This window comes from Genypterus blacodes, unplaced genomic scaffold (assembly GCF_046128005.1).
Source record: "Genypterus blacodes isolate CSIRO-AG114 ecotype Tasmania unplaced genomic scaffold, CSIRO-AGI_Gbla_v1 ptg000073l_1, whole genome shotgun sequence".
NCBI classification, from domain to species: domain Eukaryota; kingdom Metazoa; phylum Chordata; class Actinopteri; order Ophidiiformes; family Ophidiidae; genus Genypterus; species Genypterus blacodes.
The window spans coordinates 123,633-132,229 of NW_027466883.1; positions in this window are offsets into that span (position 1 = coordinate 123,633).

The window sequence follows — 8,597 nt, forward strand, 5'->3', positions numbered from 1 at the left end:
TTTCCCCAAACTTACAGAACATGATCCTCGCGTCCTGCCGCTGCTGATGTTGAAGATTTCAGAGCTCTAGCTCCTGAATTGACCGAGATACGGGCTTTTGAAAGAGACCAAGAATTTGGTCCATGGTTACACTGTTTTTCTTTGAAAATTGGACCAAAAATGAAATTTTCCCCAAACTTACAGAACATGATCCTCGCGTCCTGCCGCTGCTGATGTTGAAGATTTCAGAGCTCTAGCTCTTGAATTGACCGAGATACGGGCTTTTGAAAGAGACCAAGAATTTGGTCCATGGTTACACTGTTTTTCTTTGAAAATTGGACCAAAAATGAAATTTTCCCCAAACTTACAGAACATGATCCTCGCGTCCTGCCGCTGCTGATGTTGAAGATTTCAGAGCTCTAGCTCTTGAATTGACCGAGATACGGGCTTTTGAAAGAGACCAAGAATTTGGTCCATGGTTACACTGTTTTTCTTTGAAAATTGGACCAAAAATGAAATTTTCCCCAAACTTAAGGAACATGATCCTCGCGTCCTGCCGCTGCTGATGTTGAAGATTTCAGAGCTCTAGCTCTTAAATTGACCGAGATACAGGCTTTTGAAAGAGACCAAGAATTTGGTCCATGGTTACACTGTTTTTCTTTGAAAATTGGACCAAAAATGAAATTTTCCCCAAACTTACAGAACATGATCCTCGCGTCCTGCCGCTGCTGATGTTGAAGATTTCAGAGCTCTAGCTCTTGAATTGACCGAGATACGGGCTTTTGAAAGAGACCAAGAATTTGGTCCATGGTTACACTGTTTTTCTTTGAAAATTGGACCAAAAATGAAATTTTCCCCAAACTTACAGAAAATGATCCTCACGTCCTGCCGCTGCTGATGTTGAAGATTTCAGAGCTCTAGTTCTTGAATTGACCGAGATACGGGCTTTTGAAAGAGAACAAGAATTTGGTCCATGGTTACACTGTTTTTCTTTGAAAATTGGCCCAAAAATGAAATTTTCCCCAAACTTACAGAACATGATCCTCGCGTCCTGCCGCTGCTGATGTTGAAGATTTCAGAGCTCTAGCTCTTGAATTGACCGAGATACGGGCTTTTGAAAGAGACCAAGAATTTGGTCCATGGTTACACTGTTTTTCTTTGAAAATTGGACCAAAAATGAAATTTTCCCCAAACTTAAGGAACATGATCCTCGCGTCCTGCCGCTGCTGATGTTGAAGATTTCAGAGCTCTAGCTCTTGAATTGACCGAGATACGGGCTTTTGAAAGAGACCAAGAATTTGGTCCATGGTTACACTGTTTTTCTTTGAAAATTGGACCAAAAATGAAATTTTCCCCAAACTTACAGAACATGATCCTCACGTCCTGCCGCTGCTGATGTTGAAGATTTCAGAGCTCTAGCTCTTGAATTGACCGAGATACGGGCTTTTGAAAGAGACCAAGAATTTGGTCCATGGTTACACTGTTTTTCTTTGAAAATTGGACCAAAACTGAAATTTTCCCCAAACTTAAGGAACATGATCCTCGCGTCCTGCCGCTGCTGATGTTGAAGATTTCAGAGCTCTAGCTCTTGAATTGACCGAGATACGGGCTTTTGAAAGAGACCAAGAATTTGGTCCATGGTTACACTGTTTTTCTTTGAAAATTGGACCAAAAATGAAATTTTCCCCAAACTTAAGGAACATGATCCTCGCGTCCTGCCGCTGCTGATGTTGAAGATTTCAGAGCTCTAGCTCTTGAATTGACCGAGATACGGGCTTTTGAAAGAGACCAAGAATTTGGTCCATGGTTACACTGTTTTTCTTTGAAAATTGGACCAAAAATGAAATTTTCCCCAAACTTACAGAACATGATCCTCACGTCCTGCCGCTGCTGATGTTGAAGATTTCAGAGCTCTAGCTCTTGAATTGACCGAGATACGGGCTTTTGAAAGAGATCAAGAATTTGGGCCATGGTTACACTGTTTTTCTTTGAAAATTGGCCCAAAAATGAAATTTTCCCCAAACTTACAGAACATGATCCTCGCGTCCTGCCGCTGCTGATGTTGAAGATTTCAGAGCTCTAGCTCTTGAATTGACCGAGATACGGGCTTTTGAAAGAGACCAAGAATTTGGTCCATGGTTACACTGTTTTTCTTTGAAAATTGGACCAAAAATGAAATTTTCCCCAAACTTACTGAACATGATCCTCGCGTCCTGCCGCTGCTGATGTTGAAGATTTCAGAGCTCTAGCTCTTGAAATGACCGAGATACAGGCTTTTGAAAGAGACCAAGAATTTGGTCCATGGTTACACTGTTTTTCTTTGAAATTTGGACCAAAAATGAAATTTTCCCCAAACTTACAGAACATGATCCTCGCGTCCTGCCGCTGCTGATGTTGAAGATTTCAGAGCTCTAGCTCTTGAATTGACCGAGATACGGGCTTTTGAAAGAGATCAAGAATTTGGGCCATGGTTACACTGTTTTTCTTTGAAAATTGGCCCAAAAATGAAATTTTCCCCAAACTTACAGAACATGATCCTCGCGTCCTGCCGCTGCTGATGTTGAAGATTTCAGAGCTCTAGCTCTTGAATTGACCGAGATACGGGCTTTTGAAAGAGATCAAGAATTTGGGCCATGGTTACACTGTTTTTCTTTGAAAATTGGCCCAAAAATGAAATTTTCCCCAAACTTACAGAACATGATCCTCGCGTCCTGCCGCTGCTGATGTTGAAGATTTCAGAGCTCTAGCTCTTGAATTGACCGAGATACGGGCTTTTGAAAGAGACCAAGAATTTGGTCCATGGTTACACTGTTTTTCTTTGAAAATTGGACCAAAAATGAAATTTTCCCCAAACTTACTGAACATGATCCTCGCGTCCTGCCGCTGCTGATGTTGAAGATTTCAGAGCTCTAGCTCTTGAAATGACCGAGATACAGGCTTTTGAAAGAGACCAAGAATTTGGTCCATGGTTACACTGTTTTTCTTTGAAAATTGGACCAAAAATGAAATTTTCCCCAAACTTACAGAACATGATCCTCGCGTCCTGCCGCTGCTGATGTTGAAGATTTCAGAGCTCTAGCTCTTGAATTGACCGAGATACGGGCTTTTGAAAGAGACCAAGAATTTGGTCCATGGTTACACTGTTTTTCTTTGAAAATTGGACCAAAAATGAAATTTTCCCCAAACTTACAGAACATGATCCTCGCGTCCTGCCGCTGCTGATGTTGAAGATTTCAGAGCTCTAGCTCTTGAATTGACCGAGATACGGGCTTTTGAAAGAGATCAAGAATTTGGGCCATGGTTACACTGTTTTTCTTTGAAAATTGGCCCAAAAATGAAATTTTCCCCAAACTTACAGAACATGATCCTCGCGTCCTGCCGCTGCTGATGTTGAAGATTTCAGAGCTCTAGCTCTTGAATTGACCGAGATACGGGCTTTTGAAAGAGACCAAGAATTTGGTCCATGGTTACACTGTTTTTCTTTGAAAATTGGACCAAAAATGAAATTTTCCCCAAACTTACAGAACATGATCCTCACGTCCTGCCGCTGCTGATGTTGAAGATTTCAGAGCTCTAGCTCTTGAATTGACCGAGATACGGGCTTTTGAAAGAGATCAAGAATTTGGGCCATGGTTACACTGTGTTTCTTTGAAAATTGGCCCAAAAATGAAATTTTCCCCAAACTTACAGAACATGATCCTCGCGTCCTGCCGCTGCTGATGTTGAAGATTTCAGAGCTCTAGCTCTTGAATTGACCGAGATACGGGCTTTTGAAAGAGACCAAGAATTTGGTCCATGGTTACACTGTTTTTCTTTGAAAATTGGACCAAAAATGAAATTTTCCCCAAACTTAAGGAACATGATCCTCGCGTCCTGCCGCTGCTGATGTTGAAGATTTCAGAGCTCTAGCTCTTGAATTGACCGAGATACGGGCTTTTGAAAGAGACCAAGAATTTGGTCCATGGTTACACTGTTTTTCTTTGAAAATTGGCCCAAAAATGAAATTTTCCCCAAACTTACAGAACATGATCCTCGCGTCCTGCCGCTGCTGATGTTGAAGATTTCAGAGCTCTAGCTCCTGAATTGACCGAGATACGGGCTTTTGAAAGAGACCAAGAATTTGGTCCATGGTTACACTGTTTTTCTTTGAAAATTGGACCAAAAATGAAATTTTCCCCAAACTTACAGAACATGATCCTCGCGTCCTGCCGCTGCTGATGTTGAAGATTTCAGAGCTCTAGCTCTTGAATTGACCGAGATACGGGCTTTTGAAAGAGACCAAGAATTTGGTCCATGGTTACACTGTTTTTCTTTGAAAATTGGACCAAAAATGAAATTTTCCCCAAACTTACAGAACATGATCCTCGCGTCCTGCCGCTGCTGATGTTGAAGATTTCAGAGCTCTAGCTCTTGAATTGACCGAGATACGGGCTTTTGAAAGAGACCAAGAATTTGGTCCATGGTTACACTGTTTTTCTTTGAAAATTGGACCAAAAATGAAATTTTCCCCAAACTTAAGGAACATGATCCTCGCGTCCTGCCGCTGCTGATGTTGAAGATTTCAGAGCTCTAGCTCTTAAATTGACCGAGATACAGGCTTTTGAAAGAGACCAAGAATTTGGTCCATGGTTACACTGTTTTTCTTTGAAAATTGGACCAAAAATGAAATTTTCCCCAAACTTACAGAACATGATCCTCGCGTCCTGCCGCTGCTGATGTTGAAGATTTCAGAGCTCTAGCTCTTGAATTGACCGAGATACGGGCTTTTGAAAGAGACCAAGAATTTGGTCCATGGTTACACTGTTTTTCTTTGAAAATTGGACCAAAAATGAAATTTTCCCCAAACTTACAGAAAATGATCCTCACGTCCTGCCGCTGCTGATGTTGAAGATTTCAGAGCTCTAGTTCTTGAATTGACCGAGATACGGGCTTTTGAAAGAGAACAAGAATTTGGTCCATGGTTACACTGTTTTTCTTTGAAAATTGGACCAAAAATGAAATTTTCCCCAAACTTACAGAACATGATCCTCGCGTCCTGCCGCTGCTGATGTTGAAGATTTCAGAGCTCTAGCTCTTGAATTGACCGAGATACGGGCTTTTGAAAGAGACCAAGAATTTGGTCCATGGTTACACTGTTTTTCTTTGAAAATTGGCCCAAAAATGAAATTTTCCCCAAACTTACAGAACATGATCCTCGCGTCCTGCCGCTGCTGATGTTGAAGATTTCAGAGCTCTAGCTCTTGAATTGACCGAGATACGGGCTTTTGAAAGAGACCAAGAATTTGGTCCATGGTTACACTGTTTTTCTTTGAAAATTGGACCAAAAATGAAATTTTCCCCAAACTTACAGAACATGATCCTCACGTCCTGCCGCTGCTGATGTTGAAGATTTCAGAGCTCTAGCTCTTGAATTGACCGAGATACGGGCTTTTGAAAGAGACCAAGAATTTGGTCCATGGTTACACTGTTTTTCTTTGAAAATTGGACCAAAAATGAAATTTTCCCCAAACTTACAGAACATGATCCTCACGTCCTGCCGCTGCTGATGTTGAAGATTTCAGAGCTCTAGCTCTTGAATTGACCGAGATACGGGCTTTTGAAAGAGACCAAGAATTTGGTCCATGGTTACACTGTTTTTCTTTGAAAATTGGACCAAAACTGAAATTTTCCCCAAACTTAAGGAACATGATCCTCGCGTCCTGCCGCTGCTGATGTTGAAGATTTCAGAGCTCTAGCTCTTGAATTGACCGAGATACGGGCTTTTGAAAGAGACCAAGAATTTGGTCCATGGTTACACTGTTTTTCTTTGAAAATTGGACCAAAAATGAAATTTTCCCCAAACTTACAGAACATGATCCTCACGTCCTGCCGCTGCTGATGTTGAAGATTTCAGAGCTCTAGCTCTTGAATTGACCGAGATACGGGCTTTTGAAAGAGACCAAGAATTTGGTCCATGGTTACACTGTTTTTCTTTGAAAATTGGACCAAAAATGAAATTTTCCCCAAACTTACAGAACATGATCCTCGCGTCCTGCCGCTGCTGATGTTGAAGATTTCAGAGCTCTAGCTCTTAAATTGACCGAGATACGGGCTTTTGAAAGAGACCAAGAATTTGGTCCATGGTTACACTGTTTTTCTTTGAAAATTGGACCAAAAATGAAATTTTCCCCAAACTTACAGAACATGATCCTCGCGTCCTGCCGCTGCTGATGTTGAAGATTTCAGAGCTCTAGCTCTTGAATTGACCGAGATACGGGCTTTTGAAAGAGATCAAGAATTTGGGCCATGGTTACACTGTTTTTCTTTGAAAATTGGCCCAAAAATGAAATTTCCCCCAAACTTACAGAACATGATCCTCGCGTCCTGCCGCTGCTGATGTTGAAGATTTCAGAGCTCTAGCTCTTGAATTGACCGAGATACGGGCTTTTGAAAGAGACCAAGAATTTGGTCCATGGTTACACTGTTTTTCTTTGAAAATTGGACCAAAAATGAAATTTTCCCCAAACTTAAGGAACATGATCCTCGCGTCCTGCCGCTGCTGATGTTGAAGATTTCAGAGCTCTAGCTCTTGAATTGACCGAGATACGGGCTTTTGAAAGAGACCAAGAATTTGGTCCATGGTTACACTGTTTTTCTTTGAAAATTGGACCAAAAATGAAATTTTCCCCAAACTTACAGAACATGATCCTCACGTCCTGCCGCTGCTGATGTTGAAGATTTCAGAGCTCTAGCTCTTGAATTGACCGAGATACGGGCTTTTGAAAGAGACCAAGAATTTGGTCCATGGTTACACTGTTTTTCTTTGAAAATTGGACCAAAAATGAAATTTTCCCCAAACTTACAGAACATGATCCTCACGTCCTGCCGCTGCTGATGTTGAAGATTTCAGAGCTCTAGCTCTTGAATTGACCGAGATACGGGCTTTTGAAAGAGATCAAGAATTTGGGCCATGGTTACACTGTTTTTCTTTGAAAATTGGCCCAAAAATGAAATTTTCCCCAAACTTACAGAACATGATCCTCGCGTCCTGCCGCTGCTGATGTTGAAGATTTCAGAGCTCTAGCTCTTGAATTGACCGAGATACGGGCTTTTGAAAGAGACCAAGAATTTGGTCCATGGTTACACTGTTTTTCTTTGAAAATTGGACCAAAAATGAAATTTTCCCCAAACTTAAGGAACATGATCCTCGCGTCCTGCCGCTGCTGATGTTGAAGATTTCAGAGCTCTAGCTCTTGAATTGACCGAGATACGGGCTTTTGAAAGAGACCAAGAATTTGGTCCATGGTTACACTGTTTTTCTTTGAAAATTGGACCAAAAATGAAATTTTCCCCAAACTTAAGGAACATGATCCTCGCGTCCTGCCGCTGCTGATGTTGAAGATTTCAGAGCTCTAGCTCTTGAATTGACCGAGATACGGGCTTTTGAAAGAGACCAAGAATTTGGTCCATGGTTACACTGTTTTTCTTTGAAAATTGGACCAAAAATGAAATTTTCCCCAAACTTACAGAACATGATCCTCACGTCCTGCCGCTGCTGATGTTGAAGATTTCAGAGCTCTAGCTCTTGAATTGACCGAGATACGGGCTTTTGAAAGAGATCAAGAATTTGGGCCATGGTTACACTGTTTTTCTTTGAAAATTGGCCCAAAAATGAAATTTTCCCCAAACTTACAGAACATGATCCTCGCGTCCTGCCGCTGCTGATGTTGAAGATTTCAGAGCTCTAGCTCTTGAATTGACCGAGATACGGGCTTTTGAAAGAGACCAAGAATTTGGTCCATGGTTACACTGTTTTTCTTTGAAAATTGGACCAAAAATGAAATTTTCCCCAAACTTACAGAACATGATCCTCGCGTCCTGCCGCTGCTGATGTTGAAGATTTCAGAGCTCTAGCTCTTGAATTGACCGAGATACGGGCTTTTGAAAGAGATCAAGAATTTGGGCCATGGTTACACTGTTTTTCTTTGAAAATTGGCCCAAAAATGAAATTTTCCCCAAACTTACAGAACATGATCCTCGCGTCCTGCCGCTGCTGATGTTGAAGATTTCAGAGCTCTAGCTCTTGAATTGACCGAGATACGGGCTTTTGAAAGAGACCAAGAATTTGGTCCATGGTTACACTGTTTTTTTTTGAAAATTGGACCAAAAATGAAATTTTCCCCAAACTTACAGAACATGATCCTCGCGTCCTGCCGCTGCTGATGTTGAAGATTTCAGAGCTCTAGCTCTTGAATTGACCGAGATACGGGCTTTTGAAAGAGACCAAGAATTTGGTCCATGGTTACACTGTTTTTCTTTGAAAATTGGACCAAAAATGAAATTTTCCCCAAACTTACAGAACATGATCCTCGCGTCCTGCCGCTGCTGATGTTGAAGATTTCAGAGCTCTAGCTCTTGAATTGACCGAGATACGGGCTTTTGAAAGAGACCAAGAATTTGGTCCATGGTTACACTGTTTTTCTTTGAAAATTGGACCAAAAATGAAATTTTCCCCAAACTTACTGAACATGATCCTCGCGTCCTGCCGCTGCTGATGTTGAAGATTTCAGAGCTCTAGCTCTTGAAATGACCGAGATACAGGCTTTTGAAAGAGACCAAGAATTTGGTCCATGGTTACA